General features: G+C 34.9%; 1 long non-coding RNA gene across 2 annotated transcripts in view; it reads left to right on the top strand.

Moving 5' to 3' along the window:
- The first annotated feature begins 611 nt into the window (after positions 1-611).
- Positions 612-12,153, top strand: part of LOC128855228 (uncharacterized) — a 91,466-nt gene continuing 79,924 nt past the window's right edge. For both annotated transcript variants that reach the window (XR_008453700.1, XR_008453701.1), the window contains exon 1: positions 612-1,268. This is a non-coding gene — a long non-coding RNA (uncharacterized LOC128855228). The remainder of the gene's footprint in view (positions 1,269-12,153) is intronic.

The following is a 12,153-nucleotide window of genomic DNA, read 5'->3' as shown; positions in this document are numbered from 1 at the left end:
TGCAATATTTTTTTTATTTTTTTTTCAAATAATTTTTTCTCACTTTATTTAATTTTTCTTTAATTCATTTAATTTGGGCTTTTATGTGATTTTCATATAATATTTTTCTTATTTTATTTAATTTTTCTTAAATTAATTCCATTTTAGTTTTTTATTTTAATTTCATTTAATTTTTTTTTTCATTTTATTTAATTTTATTTACGTTTCTTACTTATCAGAGCGACAAAGTTAAAGCATATCCTCACACCAATGCAAGTCCATATGCTCTGCAATATTTCCCAAAAACAAAGGTAAACAAACTCTCTGCATAGCCTTTGCACCGAGCAATCATATTTACTTTGCACCAGCGCTCCAACAATATTTCTATCGCATGCGATAAAAAACTTAGTAGAGCGCTAAATGGGCTTGCTGCAATACACTCTCTTTACTAACAACCATACATGCATGCGCACACATGCTCACGAGAATCGCCTGCCTCAACACAGATACAACTCCAAACGATTGAAAACGAGTAGATCGGTACGTTGGCAACCACGTCAAAAATTGTCTTCTTTTACTTTGCCATATTTTGTTGTGTTTGGCGCTCTGGATGGCGCATTCGTTCGTTTATCAACTGACTTACTGGTCGGTGTATTATTATTTGGTTTGTCGCCGTTTCAGTTGCCTATGAGACGTCGTTGCGGTAATGTTTGTAGGCGGATTATTTTAATCGGTAGTGAAATTAAATTTACTTGAATTTTCGCTCACGGTATTGGCTCTAAATATTCGACGCGTGCTTTTTTAACATGTTTTGGATGGCGCGGATTGTAAACGTGTAATAAAATAACACAAAACAAAGCGCGTGAAATGAAAAAAAGTGCTAATAATTTAGACGGGAAAGTGTTTTGAAATTTTAGGGGTTTTTACCAAAATATTTACACGCGAAGTGTAGTTAAAGAAATATATTTATATGTGCACATTTGTTTGTGTATTTGTGCGAGTCAAAGTGAAGTGTGAAAATAAAGTGAAGTAAGGTGAATAGCTAGCGAATAACTGGCATGCAAACAACGGCTAAGCCATACGCAAAATGAAATAAAACGAAAGGAAAAAAAAATACAACGTCAAAACGTCAGCGTAGTGTTTATTTTTCGTTTTATTAGGACGAGTTGAAGTGTGGCCTGCACGAATGCGAAAATATCAAACTAAAATTGAAGATTGAATTTAATAATTCTACTGCTGTTGCTAGGAAAAGTTGCTGCAAATATCGCCACAAATCTGCTTGACAATTGGTAATAATATTACAGACATACATCTGTACAAAGTATGGGTTTTACACGTCTCAGCTGCACTTGTGCACATTTTCTTTTGGCAGTAGCTTAATTTGTGTGGGTGTGTATGTGTGCTTGTTTTTGTGTAGTCATGTGCGTGTATCGGCATCGGTTTGTCCCGCTTCAGCTTATGTTGTAAAGCGAGTTCACACTTATTTGCCAAACGCAGCTCAAAAGCTGAGCTTAAAATGCGTTCTCCTGCCTTGCCAGGCCCCGCATCCAGTAGCTATGATTGTGCGCGCTTAAATTTGTTTAGCCGCTAGAGACGTTGTGCGGTATTACGCGATGTTAAATGGCTTTTGTTTTTACAATTGTTTATACCACTAGTCAACAAAGAGATAATACATTTTTCTGTGAAAGGCAATTCTCGAATTGAAAACAATTTATTTTGGCACCAATGCTGACCATTGAATAAGAGGTTTCATGAAAATGAGCGATGAAATTTGAATTAAAAAAAATTAAATATGTATTTGTATATACAAAAAGGGCCCATCAAAACAAATTTAAAGCGATTTTCAACAATGATAAGTCGGATAATATTAAGAAAATTCGTTGTCAAGAAAGGTTGTGGTCTTTTTTCTTAAAATTTTGTTTTTCGGGCTTGCCGTGCTCTACTTCAGCGGTACAATCCAGCCAATATTTCTATTTTTTATTTTTTTTTTTTTTGTTCTTTATATTTTTATATTTTTTTGATTTTTTTTTTTTTTGACACCGCGCTCCACTTCAGCAGAAAACCCCAGTAAATATATTTTTTTTTATTTCTATTTTTAGTATTTTATATTTTCATTCTTTTATATTTTTTATTTTTATTCATTTTTATTTTTTTTCCGCGCTCCACTTCAGCAGTACAATTCAGCAAATTTTTATATTTTTTTATTTCTATTTTTAGTATTTGGTATTTTCATTCTTTTATAGTTTTAATATTTTTATTTTTATTTTTTTTTTTTTACCGCGCTCTACTTCAGCAGGAAAATTTAACAAACATATTTTTAAAAATTGTTTGTAATATTTTTTATTTATTTCTCCTTTTTGTTTATTTATTTATTTTTTTCGTACTTTACTTCAGCTGCACAATCCAGCAAATATTCTGTAAATAATTCAAAGTTTCCCCAACACAACTCCTGCGCAACGGGAATAACTGCCAAAATGCGGGCGTAGCCATCCCCTATCAATGCACTTTCACCTTGTCTGCCTTTCTGACTGTCGATCTGTCGCCATTCTATGAAATAATATTCCATTTGACCCTTCACGTTGGTATTTGCCGTTCATTGTTTGCAGTCATCGTCGTTGTTTTCGTTGTTTTTATTGTTGTGCAACCAGTGACAATCACATTTTGTGCTTTCGCAAATGACGATATCGGCGACAGAGAAAACACAATACTGCTATGTAAAAGTAGAGTGCAGCAGCAACTGAGCAGCAGCATCCAGCACAAAAGTGGCTGGAGAACAAAAAAGCATCAGTAACTGCAACTGAGATCGTCCAGCAGTCTAACCTTATCTAAACCGGTTTTCATAAGCTTTGTTTTTTCTCGCAATACATTTCTATAAATCAGCTTCGTTATTTGTTTTTGTTTTTGTTTTATTTGTTATTATTTCTTTTTAATAATTTTTTTTGTACTTTATTTTCTGTATTTATTTTGCTCTTTAATTTTAATCCATCCATTCGGTAATACGCATTTAAATTCTCCAAAGCTTTGTCTGCTACTCTTCTTCTTCTTTGACTTTGGGTGTTTGCCTTTTATTTTTGCTTACTGCTTGTTGTTACTGTTTGCAATTTTACTACAATTTTTCGCGTTTTGTTCGACGGCCTGTTGCTTTCCGTTTCCGTTCTTCGTCGCGTTCGCTTCGTTGAGTGCACATTTAAATTTGATATTTTGCTTTCAATTTGATAAGAATATATTTTTCTTCATGCCCTTCGACGATGTCTCGCTTAAAGTGATTTAATTAAATCGAAAATAAATTACAAAATTAAATTTGTATATGACTTTATTGCTAGCGAAGAGGGCAGTTGATAAGCCACTCACAGCCAATCATCGAACAAATGGTATTGCATATACAAGGTGGCGTAAAATTAATAATTTTAATAAATACTTGTGTGAGGCGTAAACGCTGGAGGTGGTAGAGAGTTAGTGGCGCAGGTGGCGCAAAATTAATCATCCGTTTTTGTTTTTAATAACTTTTTTAATAAATAAAAAAAAAGTTTTTTCCAATGATGGAAATCTTTGTTTTGGCCTTTAGGCACTGCATTGCTTGGCTGTTCTTATACTGAAGGTGTATAGTTCACAAGTGTCAAATAGAAAAAAAAAATAAAAATTTTTAGTTAGTCTATTATTAGTTTGGGGGAAAATAAATCCATCCAAATAAGTAGAATTTTTGCACAATTGGTTAAAACTGTTTTCTAGTCGATCTTTAACTGCTTTGCGATGCTACGACTATTAATATGCCGGTCAACTTCGATTATTTCTGTGATTTTCTCGACATTTTCCCTATTACCAACATGTTTTTATCATAAAAAATGCCTGAAAGTAATCGGCGAAACGAAAATTACGACCTGGCTTGCATTTTCGCCTCTATCAAAAAAACACTGTAAAATTTACCGAATTTTCTTTTTGTTGATTTCCATTGTTGGCGCCCTGTAACTCACAACTGGATTGAGTAAACAGAAAACGCCAAACGATTTCTTTATAGTATGAAATGTCACCTTGACAACGAGCATAAACTTTAAATTGTTTGAACGGTACTTTACGAAATATCGATCACTGCAGCCATCTACCGAGAAAATAATGGATTTCATTTCTCTCAAACAAATTTAATTAACGTACAAAGCCATTTGCAAAGATTTTAAGTACTCCATTGGGCGCTTAATTTTGCGCCACCTTGTACATACACATATGTACGTAGCTGTGTGTCATTCCATGAAAATGTAATAAATTAAAATTACACATTTTGAGTTCATTACAAGATAATGAATTGTAAAAAGTTGTAAACTGACAGCGCTCAAATACAGAGAATATTGAAATTATCATTGTGTCGTGAACTGAATATGAAAAGTTTTCTACTAAATTGACATTTTTTTTGTTTGAAGTTTTTAGTGCTTAATAAAAATAAACAAAAACTAAAATTTCAGTGCTTAGAATGCTCAGTTATCGCTCATTTGTGAGGGAAATATGCATTGAACTGTGATCCGTGGCTAATTAAGTAGTGCATGCAACAGATTAGAAAAAACATGTTTTGTTTTTTTTATTTTATTTTTATTTTTTTTTTTGCTTTCATCGGAAAAATATAACCGAAAGACTTTTTGATAAGGAAACGTCAACTAATTTACCCCTAATCCAGTGAATTGTCAGCCATTTTTAATTTCAAACTGATGCAACTTTTGAAATTTTCCTCTCAGAAACGTCAACTAATTTACCCCTAATCCAGTGTTCGAGTGAATTGTCAGCCATTTTTATTTGCATGCTAATGCAAAATTTGTCTCTCAGAACTAAGAAACTTTTGTGCATTTGTGCCAAATTTCTATGAATTTTAAGTTGCATCTACTAGATTTTGATTTCGATCACGAAAAAGTTTAAATTAAACATTTTTTCATCCATGTAGAAATTTCACCTGTGCAGAAAAATAATCTGACGCAGCCAAGCAAATGCTTATACAAAATATTTTCAAATGTAGAATCAGCGTTTGCAATCAAATTTTCAAGCTCAGTCACATAGCTTCTTGGTAGTTTTCAAATTCCTTTTCAAATTCAGTTGTCTGAATAGCAAAGACTGCTGCTTTCAGTTCAAGTGGTTGTGTGTCAACAGGTGTTCAAAGTGTATCGTCGGTTAAAGTGTTTTCTGTGAACTTTAAATTTCGTTACATTCATTTCGGGTGATTTTTTTAGCTGCTTGTGGTTCATAACAAAAACGGGTTTGTGAGTCCTAATCAAGTTGCCTTTAAAAAGCTCCACATCACCATGGAAGGTCTTATTCCCCTGCAACACTCAAAGCAGATGCTCTTTCTTCAACAAATCACGTAACATTAATGTCGACAGATTTTGAAAAGGCCTTTGACCGCATTGGAGTCCATGTTGTTCGTGAACAACTTGCAGCGTGGCATATTGGTCCGAAAATTTACCAGTTGGTAAAGTCGTTCTTAACGAATCGTACATTTCAAATCAAAACCTATGGTGTAGCTTCCTCAATGCACTGCCTTGAAAACGGTATACCCCAAGGCTCCCCCTTTCAGTGATACTCTTTATTATAGCTTTCGAGGAAATAAATAAAATTGCCTCCAAACAAAAAAGTTTAGACTTCCGGATATATGCTGACGATGCTTTCACATACTACACAAAAGTCAAACACATCAATAAAGTACAATCAATATTCGAAAAGCTGTTTGGCGTTATTAGCTCCTGGAGTAAACTTTCGAGAGCAATTTTATCATACAGCAAATGAAAGACACTGTAAATCTGCTGGAAGAAACGATGTCCACAAATACAAATTAACCATCAAAATACAAATATAGCTGAGGCTAATGCGGTGGCCGCCGTAGCCGAATGGGTTGGTGCGTGATTACCATTCGGATTTCACAGAGAGAACGTCGGTTCGAATCTCGGTGAAACACCAAAATTAAGAAAAATATTTTTCTAATAGCGGCCGCCCCTCGGCAGGCAATGTCAAACCTCCGAGTGTATTTCTGCCAGGAAAAAGCTCCTCATAAAAATATTGCCGTTCGGAGTCAGCTTGAAACTGTAGATCCCTCCATTTGTGGAACAACATCAAGACGCACACCACAAATAGGAGGAGGAGCTCGGCCAAACACCCAAAAAGGGTGTACGCGCCAATTATAAAAAAAAATTAAAATGCGCTAAAGATACTTGGTATTGTATTCGACAACAAATACACTTTTAGAGAACATTGTCTGCACCTCTGGAATAGTCTTACTACCCGACTTAACATCATCAAATACCTCTCATCTAAGCACCTTCATATCCTCACAAACACTCCAATTAACATAACTAAAGCTTTATTAGTACGAAAAATAGACTATGGACTGCCTATTTATGGCATTTGCGTAATTTCGAACCTAAAATTACTAAACAAGCCTTACCATACCGCAGATCGTACAAGAAGCAATGAACTTTGTTGTGGGAAACAAATGGAGAGGCAGATGTATGTACTATATGTGCTTGCAGCGACAGCCAAGCTGCGCTTATGGCATTAGATAGCCCACTAGCCACTTCAAGGGTAGTCGAGTCCTGTAAATCCAGGCTCAACTATGATGGTAGACATAATATCCTGATTCTAACATGGGTCCCAGGACACATGGGAATCGTGGGTAACGATTTTTTGGTACTCCTTTCTGCAGCCATCAAAGCCTCGGTTAGCAAACGGGTTACTCTGACCCAAAAGCGAGCTTGACAGGCTGAAAGAGGCTGCAGATGGACAAAACTGATGTTACCTGCATTGTTCGACCGACAGTCGCAGTTCCTCCTGTCTCTAAGCAGAGAGGACTGTGGGAGGCTAGTTGGGCTGATGACGGGCCACTTTCTTTTGGGCGAAGCACATGGAAAATGTGGGCATCTCAGACAGTGCACTCTGTCCAGCATGTGGAGAGGAGGATGAGACGGCGGGCCACTTTCTGTGCTTGTGGTCTTTGGCACTGATATGTTAAGAAGCGACCCGCTTGGCCCCTTGGCACCATAAGATCTACTCAAATTACTTCGGAGGTCGAGTATATTGTAAAAAGGGAGTCCGAGTGGAGTACAATGGACTTAATTGTGTCTGAGTGATGTACCAGCTAGTTTGTCCCTACAAAAAAGAATGTGTAGTGAGAAATTCCCATTTTAGCTGCTTGTTCCCCGATAGAGCAGAAGTCAGTTATCACCGACGTAAATCTAGAGACATTCCATGAGTTGTAGATATCTTAAGGAAATTTCATTCTTGTTTGCACCCAGTGATTTGAGTACCGATTCTGGAAGAATTTTATTCATGGCTGAGCCAGATGGGGCAAATGTATTTTGCAACAGAAATGAATATATGCGTCCTATGAAAATGTTTCGTTCGATAAACAGCCGTCGTTTTTTCGTAGCATTTGTCCAGTCTAGCAATAAAATTGACCCTTCTACCGTTGAGTTGCTAGATGTAAACCGATTTGGTCCAGAGCCTGCTTACGGATAAATGAGTGTTCACATGTTGGTCGGAAATTTCTGATTTAAGATCAGTTTCTATTCTACAGAGCTCATTCGCGATGCAATTTTCAGCAACTTCTCTCCGTCCAGGAACTCAGGCAACGTTCGTGGTTCAACGCTTAGTTAGCTCATTTAGTATAGATCTAAAGTCGATGCCACATCTGATGAAGTTTTATTGAATTGCAGATTTTGTATGCCAGTTTGACTCTCAGAGTGGGTAGAGATAGTGGTCGGTTATGCCGCAACAGACGAGTTCCAGACGCACAATGCAGCCTGCTTCATAGCTATTAACTCAGCTTGAAAAACGCTGCAGTAGTCAGGTAGCTGTAGAGCTAAGTTCGGTGGCAGCACTTTTGAGTGGATGCCATTTGTTGCTTAGAAGTTCAAAAAATGTATTTAAATTATTTTAAAAAATTTAATTATGATATTTTAATTAAAATAAAGTTACTAAAATAAATTAAAAAAAAAACCTAAAAAAACAAACTGAAATAAAATTTAGTTAAAATAAATAAAAATATAATTTTTTTTTGCATACAATTAAATATTTTTGTACTCAGTCTGCAAATTCTGAATGCTTGAAATGTTACCCACCCATTTCAACTTTTTCCAAGCGAAAAGTAACCCACTTTGTGAATTTCTGACACATCGCGGATGTTATTTTCGCTGCTTTACATATTGATGTGCATGGCGCAAAATTAATCATCAATTTTTTGATTTTGAATAACCTTTTTAATAAATAAAAAAAATTATTGTGATTGATGGAAATCTTTATTTTCAGATCATTCCATTTCTTCTCAATTTGTATACTCGAGCAATCCAGCTCACAAGTGTCAAATATAATAAACGTACGACACCATTTGCAAAAATTATAAATCTTCCGTTAGCGTGATTAATTTGTGCCACCTTGTATTTGGCGTGGACACACTTTGTTGGTTGCTTAGCAGAACTTTTCTAATTTTTGTTTGGGCTCTGGGAGTTTTCCTACAAATTTCTTATGCGTATGAAATTTGTAGAAAAGTACTCGATTTGGGATCACAAGTGGATTTCACATTTTCACTCCACTCATTTCGAGTTTACTTTTGTGGTTACTTCATTTTTGGTTTTTTGTTTTTTGTTTTGTAGATCTTACACGGTTTACGGCTATCTACTCCTCAAAACACATTTCCACAATTCTAATTAAAAGTCGCTTGTACGAAAAACACCTGCACTCCACACCAACTTTTAAAAATATGAGTAATTTCTATTTGCCGAAATGTTAATCACTGCTAATTCTCAAGCGGCTTAAAAAATCCATTACAATCGTGCAAGGCGAATGTTTGCTGCGAGTACTAGCAGCGCTACCAACGGCATACCCAATAATTCCTCTCCAATATCCACTTGTCTCCTTCTCTATCCCCAACTCACCCCTCTTAAGTAGTTGTTGTTTAATGAAATTCACACCACATAACAAGAACAAGTGATAACAACCATAAAGTGTAAATATAACTTGTCCCCTAGCGAAATGTAAAGTGTGGGTGTTTGAGAGCAGATTAATTGCACGAATAAGTGGCGCACAATTTCGTAAACATAAACAATAATAAAATAATAATAAAAATGCACGCAAGTCTGTATGTATGTACATTGGGCCAATAATAAAAAATAACCACTTGCTCATATGGCCACTCATTTGGGCTGTGGGTAATGTGTATCGCATGACTTCTTAGAAAAAGTAGCTACGTATAGTCAATCTCCAATACAGCTGGGATCAGCAATTAGATTGTCGAATGCTCAATTAAAAGACGCACTTATCGCCTGAGGTTTAATTGCTCTTGCAACACACACACCCGGTTGGACAAGCAAGTATTTGTTGAATAGGTGCAACTGGATTTCAACCCGTTGAAATGAGATATACTCGTACAGGCGTTGGATTAGGAAAAGTTGACAATTACTAAATTGTCTTTAAGTAAAAAAATATTACGTTTAATATTTTAATATTCATTTATGAGGAAAATATTTCTAATAATCATTTTTAAGCGTCTATGTGTGAGTTTTATTAACTAAAATTGCAAGTTTTATATTTCGTTGTTTGATGAAAAATAAATCAATTATTTTCTCGGTATATGGGTGTAGTGTTCGGTATTTTGTAATTTCGATACTCCAACAGCCAATTAGGTGCAACTTTGGGTTCGCAGATTTCGTTCAGGTTTTTTTTTGGATTTTAAGGACAAAGTTGAAAATGTCGATCAAATCATAGAAATAATCAAAGTTGATTGGCATTTCAGTGGTCGTAGCATCGTCCAGAAGCCAAAGATCGACCATAAAACAGTTTTGAACTATTTGCTCAAAATAAAAACTAAAAAAAAACTGGATTTCTTTTTCCTCGAACTATATTAATATAATTGAAACTAATTTACTGTATATACTATATAACAGTATATACTATATAACAGCGAACTACTGTTGCTACAACTAAAGGGTGATCTTTAAGAGCTTAAGAATTTGAAATACTAAAATAATACAAAACAGAAAAATTGTTGAAATAATTTATTTTTTTATTATCTGGTAGATAATTTTATAGCATTTATTTTTTGCAAACGATATCCGGCATATGACCGCAACGGCTACGATTTGCTCTCCAATTCTTGATTACTTTTTCCAATAAACCTGAATAATAAATCTGAATAATAAACCTAAATGAATGAAAATGAGCTTATAGGCACGCAAGCCAAGATCCTTACGTAAAATTTTCCGCGTAGTCAAAGGGCAAAGGCTAAAAGTTGAGAACGAGAACGAGTCCACATTTCGGCGTCTTCTTCAACACTTCGCTCAATGAACTTCACGAACAAATTTTTTTTCAAAGCAAATTTCGGCAATTTGGAAGCGTTGTTCAGGCATTAAAAAAATCTTGATGACTTGGCAAACCTCTCTTAACGGAAATGTCAACACAGTTTGCTATTCTCCGCTGTTAAACCTTAGTTATCGACATCCATAGTTCTCGTGCAGCTAAAAAAACTGATTTATATACTAAAGGGAGAATTAGTAGCAAACTAATAAATAGAGAAAGCTAAGCTCTGAAAGCATATTTTGGGTAGTTTTGCTTTCGAAACAAGTTTAATACAGGTTATAAATTATAAAAATTATATTATTCGAAATAAAAAGAAAGTAGCGACAGCACAGCCTTTCTTCCTTGAGGTTTTTTAAGGGCACCGCAATCCGTCAGTTTTAATTTCTGGTGACCTTTTTCTAATGAGGAGACATACATGTGTATGTAATTTTTTTTTTTGTTTTTGCTACATCGATTCATGCAGAAACTGGCATATTTTATTTCTATAAATTAAAATTTTTAGAAAATATTAAAAAAAAAATTTGAAAAATTATGTATAAAAAAACGTACCCAATATTATTTATATGGAAAAAAGTTCACTGGCAGAATTTTATTGTAAGCACACAGTTAAAGTTTCCCGTCAATTGATTAAGATATGCGGGTTTACGGGTCTAAACCACTTGAAAAATGTAGTTTCATAAAAAAAATGTGCTTAAAATTTTCAAAACACTGCGCATTGAATTGAATGAGAGGGGCCAGGCAACAAAGGAATTGTTCATATATTAGAGCACATCCTAAGCAAACCAAACCAGAAAAACTATTTTTTAAATGCCTGCAAAGTGAGATATTTCAGACTTTTATTAATGAAACACTTAAATTTTTCAATTATATATTTTTTGGGCATAATATTAGAGTTTACTTAAGTATTTGCTGTTGTCCTGATCTCCTCATGGAACCAAAGGCCTGCACAACAAATCTAAATCTAAATTTTATTATATGCAGCACTGCAAATGTCATTGTAGTTGTAATTTGTGGCGTCGAGTTCCCTATTGATGGTTCTGCGCCAAGTGTTTGCTTGAGCGCCAGGACACCTGGAACCCTGGAGATCCTATTTCAGCGGCTGCCGAGTATGTGACTGACTCAGCGCTATTTATGCCTCCTAATCTCAATCGGTACAGTTTATTGTTGGGTACGATTCCATACATCTTCGTTTCTTAATTCTTCCTGCCTTGTTATACAAATTATTATTTTATTTATTTATTAACAAATGTTTGCAAAGAATACCTGGTATATTATATTAACGCTCGAGTGCGGTGGCATGCTCGAAAAACTGTAAAAAGTTATCAAAAGTGGATTTAGCAGCTGAAGTTCTTCTACGTAGCCTCTTTTGCTTGCATCAGACACAAATGTAGTTGCTTTCTACTAATAATAAAGATCAAATATTTAGTTAATTATTCTCCGACTGTTGGCGCTATGCCACCGCAACAACGCGGTTTTTTGTGCGGCTATAAACAGTCACTTCATCAGCATTTTCCCAAAAACATCAACTATTCAAAATTCAGCAATAAAACTAGAATTGCATAAATAAAAAAAGAATGAGGCAACATTTTATGTATTATAAATACGTAAATTTAAACCTCTTCACTCCGAATTCCATAGAAGACCACCAGTTGGAACTAATCGATTTTCCTGCTGGGTACTCATTTATAGTCTTCAAATACTCATAAAATATAATTGTGTATAAATGTGGCACGCAAATGGATAAGCCATAAAATCCTAAATCACACACCCATGCACACATATGTGGCTTATAGGAATTTGTGTACATGAGTATGCGAGTAAATTTATGTCTGTAGGTCTCCAACTTCAGTTTGA

This window comes from Anastrepha ludens, chromosome 2, assembly GCF_028408465.1.
Source record: "Anastrepha ludens isolate Willacy chromosome 2, idAnaLude1.1, whole genome shotgun sequence".
Taxonomy (NCBI): domain Eukaryota; kingdom Metazoa; phylum Arthropoda; class Insecta; order Diptera; family Tephritidae; genus Anastrepha; species Anastrepha ludens.
This window is presented reverse-complemented; position numbering and strand designations above follow the sequence as displayed.